The 9,334-nt window shown below is 48.7% G+C and overlaps 2 protein-coding genes across 2 annotated transcripts in view; one reads left to right on the top strand and one right to left on the bottom strand.

Annotated features, from left to right (window-relative positions):
• The window catches only part of ZMYM3 (zinc finger MYM-type containing 3), a 22,815-nt gene extending 14,224 nt beyond the window's left edge, over positions 1-8,591 (bottom strand). The window contains exon 1 of the mRNA XM_027836743.1: positions 8,466-8,591. The gene's annotated coding sequence lies outside the window, so the exon portion shown is untranslated. The remainder of the gene's footprint in view (positions 1-8,465) is intronic.
• A 337-nt stretch (positions 8,592-8,928) lies between these two features.
• The window catches only part of NONO (non-POU domain containing octamer binding), a 12,838-nt gene continuing 12,432 nt past the window's right edge, over positions 8,929-9,334 (top strand). The window contains exon 1 of the mRNA XM_027836766.1: positions 8,929-9,031. The gene's annotated coding sequence lies outside the window, so the exon portion shown is untranslated. The remainder of the gene's footprint in view (positions 9,032-9,334) is intronic.

Raw genomic sequence — 9,334 nt, 5'->3', positions numbered from 1 at the left:
ACACACACACACACACACACACACACACCCCCACCCACCCACCCACCCTACCTCACTGCCTGCCTGCGGGTTACAGGCACGGGCTCAACACACACACACACACACACATACACACACACACACTCACACACGCACGCAGGCACGCACGCGCGCCCACCCTACCTCACTGCCTGCCTGAGGGTTACAGGCACGGGCTCAACACACACACACACACACACACACACACACACACACGCACACACGCACACCCTATCTCACTGCCTGCCTGCCTGCCTGAGGGTTACAAGCACGGGCTCGGCACACACGCGCACACGCGCACACACGCCCACCCTACTTCCCTGCCCGCCTGCCTGGGGGTTACAGGCTCGGGCCACTGCGGGGCTGCCTGGCTGGGTCCCTAGGTCTGTCTCTGGACGTGCAGGGATAGGGTACTACTGAGGGCTTTTCAAATGTGTGCGAGCGTTTAGGCTCCTGCACCAGCAGGTCACTGCTAGCACTTCAATTCAAATGCCCCTGGGCCTGAGAAAGGGGGGATAGGAACCTATTTATTAGAGAGGTGGGGCACTACAATAGCGGGGAAGCTTCCCGTTCAAGTTCAGAAACCGAGACGGAGACAGCCTTTGGCTCCCCAGCACCGAGCACACACGGTGCTTGGCATACCGAGTGGATGCTTCTCGGCTTGACTTGATGGAAAGGGCCCTAAAAGCCTGTCTGTCCATTTGGCTCCGAGGGCTCTGATCGCTCCTGCTCTTTGCAAGCTCTGCCCCTCGCCCTTGGCTCTGGCTCTCGAATTTCTCACTCTCCCGGTCTCTTCCCAGGCCTGGCCTCCTCCCCAGTGTCCTCCTTCTGAGCCTCCCTGGCCCAGCTCGACCTTGGGGCTTATCATCCTTCTCCACTGAACAAAGGGTCACACCAAGTTCTTCTTTCTAAGTCTTCCCAATCCACTTTTTTCCTTTATCTTTCCCACTGCTGTCCACAGCCAGCTCCCACAGTCTCCCTGCTTCCGTGGCCATATGTGTGGCCCCTTCGCTTTCTCAGTTACAAGAGCAGTCGTAATAATAACGATGATAATAGTCATAGCTGCCACTTTGAGACTGGCCAACTGCTCCATTCATTATCTCATTTGAGGCCTTCTCTATGGCCACCCACCACAACCACCACTCAGGATGAAAGAGAACGAGGGTTGGAAGGGGCCTGAGGCCCTCTGTCCAGGGGTCCCTTCCCAACCTTTTTGGGGTCATGCCCCCAAATGCCCTTTGTATGGGATTACAATGAAATACACAAGAGTACAAAGGATACCAAGTCTATGGAAAGAGTTATAACATTTTAAAAGCAAATCCACAGAGCCTAGGTTAAGATTCCTGCAGTCCCACCTCTCACTTGACAGATGAGGAAACCGAGGCCCAGAAAAGGAAAGTGGCTTGTTTAGCTAAAGCATCCCACGACACCAACATTAATAACCTACATTTTTATGGCATCTGAAAAGCGCAACAAGCTACTTGTGGCAGCTCCTTTGCTTCCAGAGAGAGTAAGCTAGCATGGTGTAATGGAGAGAATGCCAGATTATAGCAGCGAGTCATCGGAATTGGGGCCTTGGCCCTCAGGCTTAGTAATAATAGCTAATGTGTATTTTGTACTTCTGAGATTTGCAAAGTCCTTTTACTTGTATCATCTCAGTTGATATCATACAACAACTCAGTGGGGCAAGTGATTATGATGTTATCCTCATTTTACAGATGAGGAAACTGAGGCTAACAAAGGTTATTACTTGCATAGTAAGATTCGAACTCGTCTTCAACTCCAAATACAGCACTCTACTGTGCCACCTAGTGGTCTCTACCAGTGCTTACTACTCCTAAAATCACTGTCCTTAGGGGCCTCAGTTCCTTCATTTGTAAAATAAGGAGGCTGAACTAGACCTATGGCAAAGTGTTACAGTAGGAAAAAATGCTGGCTTGGTCAGAGTTCAAACCCTGCCTCTCTACCCTTGCTATCTGTGGCTGTGGGCAAGTCATTCAACCTTTCCAAGTGCAGTCTGTTTCTTCCCTCATCTCCTTTCAGTTCTAAATCTATGATCCTGGGGTCCTCTATGCCTCTCAGATGTTGAGCCACTCCTCCCTTCCAAGTCTGAAGCAACCCTGGGTACACAAAATGCCCCATCCTCTGGAGGCCAATGTTTTGGAGTGAATACAGTGGCCCAGGCTTGCATTGGGTATATGCCTTCTGGCATTCCTTTGGTATTCAAACGCTGACTATGTACCTGCCCTTGACCACACTGCGTTACCTGGGGGAAGGGGGGGAAAACCGAGGGATTCCAGACCATTAACTTTGAAGTTGAGGGAAGATTTAGTCAAGTAAATAAGGTCTCTTGAACCCATCTAAACCCAGGAAAGCTGCTTCCTTGTAAAAAAAAAAAAAAAAAAAATTGGGGCAGCTAGGTGGCACAGTGGATAGAGCACGGGCCCTGAAGTCAGGAGGACCTGAGTTCGAATGCAGCCTGAAACTTGACACTTACTAGCTGTGTGACCCAGGGCAAGTCACTTAACCCCAATTACCTTAAAAAAAAATTAAAAACAACAACAACAACAACAAAAACCAAACCAACAGCTGTTAACTCTGACTAGGATTTCTGAAAATCTCCCAAGTCCAGGAAAATCAGTTACCTTGTAGCTCCTCTGGCTGGCCTTATTTTGTCTGTGACAGGCCTAAACCTCTATGTTGTTGAATTCTGGGTAAAGCAGAAAGGACTGTAACCAACTGTAACCAGGCCAGACAAATAAAGGTGTTTTCTGAATTCAATAATTTCTATAAACACCCAGAGAAAAAGCTTGCAGGATCTTAACTCTGAGAAAGAAGGCAAACTGCCCATTCCTGGGTGGTCATTCGTTTAGGATGGGGCTGGCCCTCAGCTCCTGGGCACTCAAACTAGAGCCTGGGAGACCAGTTGGATGCTAATGCAATCCACTCCTAGGATACTTAAGGTGCTCTGAAATGGAGAGATTAGAAACTCCATGTACCTGGTCAGTGGCCTTTGGGAAGATGCTGAGGGACAGTGTCACTGAAGCCCAGCTTGGCCATTCTGAAGCTTCCCTGGCTTCCTGAGACCCCTCGATTTTGGGTCTCAGTGGCAAGGGTCTTTCTAGGATGCCCCCTGCCAGCTTGACCTGCCTAATATGACTTCTCTCCAGACTACTCACTATTAAGCACGATGCCTCCCATCTAGCATGCACTTATGCTCATTTGTTATTTGAATGATTTTGCCTTTTTTGGACTGGATTTCATCCTGTTGAGCTAGCCAGTTTGTGGAGGGAAGGAGCCATGCTTGTCAGTCGCATGCCCTATCCCTGGGGGGTCCCCAGAATCACCAAATCCCAGGACCTTTGAAGTCATCTAGTTCAGACCATCACTAAACAAGGAAGAAGACAGTGCTGAACAGTGGAAAGGGGGCTGCGTTGGGAATGAGTGGACAAGGATTCTTGGCTCTGCCATGAGCTACTATTCTCCTGGGCTTCCTCAGTTTCTTCATTTGTAAAATGAAGGGGCTGGACCAGGTAACTTCTAAGGCCCCTTCCAGTTAAATCTATGATCCTTTACAATATCAAACTTCATATCCCATCTGATCATTGCCTCTGTGCACTCTGCCTTTTTCCTACCCCACCTCCTGCCTGATGAGATGGCCAAAAAATGCCCCCAGCCCTGATGGAGTTCATTTGGGGCAGAGTTGTCTGGATTGGTGAACGAGTGAAGGCAAATTCAGCTAGCCAGCCCCAGACCATATGCGATGTTGCCATTCTTTCCCCCCCCCCCCCCCTCCGGCCCGCCCCATCCCTTTGGACCTCTTACTTTGGACTCAGTAATCAAATCAACATTACAATACAAACTGTGCCCTATGGAAGGAAGGAAGGACAGACAGAAGGAAATTGGAATTTATTAAGCAACTACTATGTGCCAGGCATTTCACAAATATGATCTCATTTGATTCTCACAACCATCCTAGGAGGTAGGTGCTATTATTATTTCTATTTTACAGTTGAGAAAACTGAGGCACCTTTACCTGAAGTTAAGTGATTTGCCTAGGATCACACAGCTGGATAAAGTGTCCAAGATGGAATTTGAACTCAGGTTTTCCCATCTCCAGGCCTGCACTCTACCTACTGCACCACCTAGCCGCTCTTATGGATCAACCCTGGGACTCTCTGAACATATTCTTCCCTGACCACCACTCAGGTATATGTTACCCCTCCCCCCCATTAGTTTCTACTAGATGGTGTAATAGATAGAGTCAGGAAGACCTGAATTCAAATCTAGCTTCAGACATTTCCAGCTGGGTGACCCTGGGCAAGCCACTTCACTTCTGTCTGCCTCAGTTTCCTCATCTGTAAAATGGGGATAATAAGAACACCTATCTCCCAGGGTTGTTGTGAGCTAGAAATGCTAGCTATCGTGATTATTAGAATGGTAGCTTCCTGAGGGCAGGCACTGTTCTCACTTTTGATTTGCATCCCCAAATGCCTAGCCCATATAAGAAATGATGAGGAAGTAGAATTCAGAAAAATCTGGAAAGACTTGTATGGACTGATGCCGGGGGAAGTGAGCAGAACCAGGACAATGTTGTAAACAGTAACAACCACGTTGTGCAATAACTAACTTTGATAGACTTAGCCCTTCTCAGCAATGCAAGGATCTAAGACATTTCCAGAGGCCTCATGGTGGAAAATGCTATCCACATCCAAAGAAAGAACTATGGAGTCTGAATGCAGATCAAAACATACTATTTGCTATTTTTTTCTTCTGTTGTATTTTGTTTCCTCTTTCTGGTGGTTCCTCCTATTAATTCTAATTCTTCCTTACAACATCACTAATGTGAAAATATGTTTAACAGGAATGTATATGTATACCCTATATCAGATTGTGCACCCTTTTAGCGAGGAAGGTGGGGAGGGAGGGGGAGAAAATTTAAAATTCAAAAGCTTATGGAAGTGATTGTTGAAAACTAAAAATAAATTAATTAATTAAAAAAAAAAAAAAAAACCAATGCCTTGCCCACAGTAAACACTCAACAAATACTTGTTCATTTGTGCAGTCATTCCTCACTCACAAGGGGTCATCTGGTGTAACCCACGGCTGACCAAAAATCCTTTCTGCCATGCCTATGACAAGTGGTCTTCTTCTTAAGAAGACTTCTACTTAAAGAGCCACTGGGAGGGAAAATCCCCTTTTGAGGGAGCCCATTCCATTTCTGGATAGTTTTCCATTGTCAAGAAGGTTTTCTTTCTATCAAGCCCAACTTTGCCTCTGCAATTTCCACCCACAGTTCAATTCAACAGGCACTACTTATGTGCTTATAGTATGTAAGCAGTGCTGGGAAGACAAAGACAAAGAGAAACATTTCTTGCGGGGGGTGGCGTTGTTCAGTTCCTATGCATTCTTTAAAGCCCCAGTAGAATGGTCTCCTCCAGGAAGCCTTCCCCATCTCTACCCCAGGGGTAGCAACGTCCTTCCCCTGGAAACCCCTAAAGGGCACTTGGTTTTAAAACTCTCCAATGCCTTTGATTTGTAATCTTCTGTATGAGTCACCTATAGTTGTGACTTATCTCCCTGTTTGTGTCAAGGCCACCAGGAGAGGGACTGTGTCTGGTCTTGCTTAGCACCTGGCCCCACATATAACACAGGAATGCACAGTGGAGCCATGGAATCGGGACTCTGACAGCCCAGTACAACCCACAGAAGGCACTAGAGGCCTGGAGGACGTTGAAATGGCTCTAAAGAAAACAAAGCCAGGAAAAGCGGCTGAACTGGATCACTCCTCCAGGAAGTGGGTACTGGAGATTACACGATTTTGAGGGCAGTGAAGAATTGATTCTCATTGTAGATGAAGGAAGGGAATCCACCAAAAGTGGTAGAAAGAAAGAACAGCCAACATTTCTATAGCACCGACCACGTGGCAGGCACTATGCTAAGCACTTCACAAGTATTATCTCATTTGATCCTAACGTCAACCCTGGGAGGGAGGTGCTATTATTATGCCCATTTAATAGACAAGAAAACTGAAGCAGACAGAGGTGAAGTGACTTGGCCAGGGTCACCCAGCTAGGAACTGTCTGAGGCTAAATTTGAACTCAGGTCTTCCCGATTCCATCCGTTGCACCACCAGCTGCCTCCTAAAATCTCAGTCCTTGCTAGGACCAAGAGAACCTCAATAACTAATGGCCCATCTAACTACTTTCCCATCTATGGAAAATCACGAGGATTTGGAGGCCATCCACGATGAGGCTATCAGAAGGGAACAGGCCAACTTGTGCAAGTGATAGTTCATAGGAGCCAATATCTTTCTCTTCATGCAATTAACTAAAACAAAACAAACCATGCAATTGACATCCCGTTGTACTTTTTCTTTGTTGACCATAAAAAAAAGCATTTGACTTGGAAGAAAGCAAAATATACTCCCCAAAAAGGTTTTTTTCCCAAAAAGTTGTCTCCCATCCAGGAAGATGCAACAATACAGATATCATTTTTAAAGACCTGCTGATTAAGCAAGGCAAAAAACTGGGAAATGGAGACTTTGAATGAAATAAACAGTTACTGTTTGTTGAATGAATTATGTAATTGATAACAACGGTGCCCACTGGGAAAACCTAACCTTTCCAAGCTCTGGTCCCCCTTATCCATGAGAACAGTATTACAGAACCTGGATGAGGAGATGTTTCTCAAATTCAGAGCAAGTAGTTTTGGTACAAAGTCTGTTTTGGAGACTGTTACATTTAAGATATCACTTTTGCTTCAGATAAGCTAGTGATTTTTTTGTTCTGGCAAGTCTGAAAAAAAAAAAAAATGACAGGTTTTTGATCTTGGGAAGATGATGCTCACATATTATTCCTTAGAAACAACCAGGTCTGGCCTTTTCCGAGGCAGTTAGGTGGTAAGATAGAGTTCTGGGCCTGGAGTCAGGAAGACCTGAGTTCCAATCTGTCATCAGATACCTACTAGCTGAGTGACCATGGGTAAATCACTTAACCTCTGATTCAGTTTCCTCAACTATAATAACAGCATCTACCTCAAAGTGTCGTATCAAACAAGATGTTTGTAAAAAACTGTTTAGCCAGTGTCTGGAACACATGTGCTATGTAAAGGCTTATTTCCCTTCTTCCCCCTCCCCTTTTCTGGAGAGGAGTGCAAAACAAAAGAATGGAGAGAAGAGCTTTTGGAATGACAAAATTGGGCTGGAGTGATACAGTTTGAACAGTCCTCACTTGTCCCAGAAGAGTCCAACCCAGATCAGCAGCTGCCCCCTGCTGCATGAGAGGTGTATTTATCCTGGAGAGAAAGCTTGGAACCAGGGATTGGGGGGGTGGGGGGTGGGGGGTGCTTCAATTATTTATTTTTGCTCCCATCCCAGGCCCTAGGGCAAAGGTGTGTGTCACTGAGCAGTAAAAATTAGACACCAAACAGGTAAGAGTTTGGAGAACTTGTACATAAAGCACACGTAAACCTTATACACCAGCTATTAAAATTCTCTACCAGGTCCACTTTGGGGAATATCCAGCCACTTAGCTCCTTTCTAAATCTGCTTTGGGAGCCCAGTATCAGCAGAGTAACCCAGAAGACATAGTATGGATCGTGCTTCTAGATAGTCATGGAAACAGTGCTTGTCAATTGGGATTCCCGGAAGCCAGTGATCCAATTAGAGGTCTCAATTAGGCTTTTGTATGGCTATGAACCCTGGAGGCATAGGTATGAGGGAAAGGGAACAGGCACCTACACCATGTAAAGCACATTACAAATATCTCATTTAGTGCTGCTGTTACCCTCGTTTTACCGATGGGGAAATGGAGGCAGATAGAGGTGAAGTGGCTTGCCCAGGGTCACCCAGTTAGGAAGTGTCTAAGGCTGAATTTGAATTCAGGTCTTCCTGACTCTAGGCACAGGTTGGCCTCTAACCCCAAGCTGCCTCTAGGTTCTCTGTATAATCACTGAAATCATGATACTGATCAGGCCTTTGCAAACACAATGTTACTGAAACGTGCTGGTGAGCCTGGAAGTCAGTCAGCATTTTATGGACCTCAACCTCCCTATGGTAACTTTTGGGTTCCTGTGTGGATCACACAAACAAGAGCTTCGATAAGGCTTCAATGGGTATACCCTGAAACTAAGATCTCCATTAGGCTCCCAGAGCTCCAAGGGACCTCAGTGATCACTGGGTCCAAGCCCACGGGACCGACCTCAGGGATAATCATCAGTCTGAGGCCAAGGAACGACCAGGGGTAGTCATCAAGTCTGAGGCCTCCTTTTACAGAGGAGCAGAGGGATCTGGAACCGGAAACCCACAGGACACCGAATTCCAAGACACAGCCCAGATTGTGAGTGACCCGTTGGGCTTGAGCCACCAGCGGGCCAGGCCATCCTGGTTCTGAGGCGCTGGCCAGGGAGTGGACCTCGGGCTCCCCGATCGAACCTGATTACACTACCTTTTCCTTGCTTCCAGTGCCACGATTAAAGCCTGCTTTGTCTTCGTTTTGGGAGTGAGAAGCCTTAGGTGTGCACGCTTCTAGAAAGAGGTGTGAAAATGCTGCATGGCAGCTCGAGGCCCAAGAGAAACCGACCTCCAGAGCACGCAACGTCCATCAGCAGAGTGCCAACCGTTACAGGACCCCAGGCGCAGGCGCAGTGCGCCAGTGGCGGGAAGATCCAAGTCCTCACGCGCCTCACTCTGCGCAGGCGCAATGGGCCCCGCAGGCCTGCTCTTTGTCCCCCGTGCGCTGCTCAGGCGAACTTGCTGAGCAGCAAGGTCTTGTAGGCGGTGCCCAGGCCCCGAAGAGCCAATTGTTGAAAGGCCATGGGCGAAGGGTGGCTCCTCCCCTAGCACGATGCCTGATTGGCAGAGCGGCCAGCCAGTAAGGTTCTCAGCTCTGAGAGCCCAGGGCGGTGCCGAACTAGGTTGAGTGGTTTCCGGCGGCCGCCCGCTCTTTTCTTGAGGCGCTAGAGGCGGCGGAACGCTGCCGCTACTCGGGGGGGAGAGACGGATTCGCTCCAGGTGAGTCGTGGTCGCTGGAGCGGGCCCCGGTGAGATGGAACGCCGAGCCTCTGGTGGGGCAGAGCGGGGAGTGAGACGGGGCGGGGCGGAGTTGGGGTGGGCAGCCGCGGTAGCGGCGCGGCAGGACACGGTGAGGAGGCTGAGGCGAGCGAGCGGGCGGGCGGGGAGCTGCGGGGGGGAGGAAGGTGGGGGGCGGGCGCGGCGGCCGCCGCCCGTGCGCCGGCCTCAGCCTCGATCTGGCTTCGGCCTCGGCGCGCTCCTCCCCCTCCCCCCCCCCCCCCCCCCCCCCCCCCGCCCCCCCCC

Source organism: Vombatus ursinus, unplaced genomic scaffold (genome assembly GCF_900497805.2).
Source record: "Vombatus ursinus unplaced genomic scaffold, bare-nosed wombat genome assembly UNPS02014819.1, whole genome shotgun sequence".
Lineage (NCBI taxonomy): Eukaryota > Metazoa > Chordata > Mammalia > Diprotodontia > Vombatidae > Vombatus > Vombatus ursinus.
The sequence above is the reverse complement of the archived record's forward strand: the minus strand, read 5'-3'. Positions and strand labels throughout refer to the sequence as shown.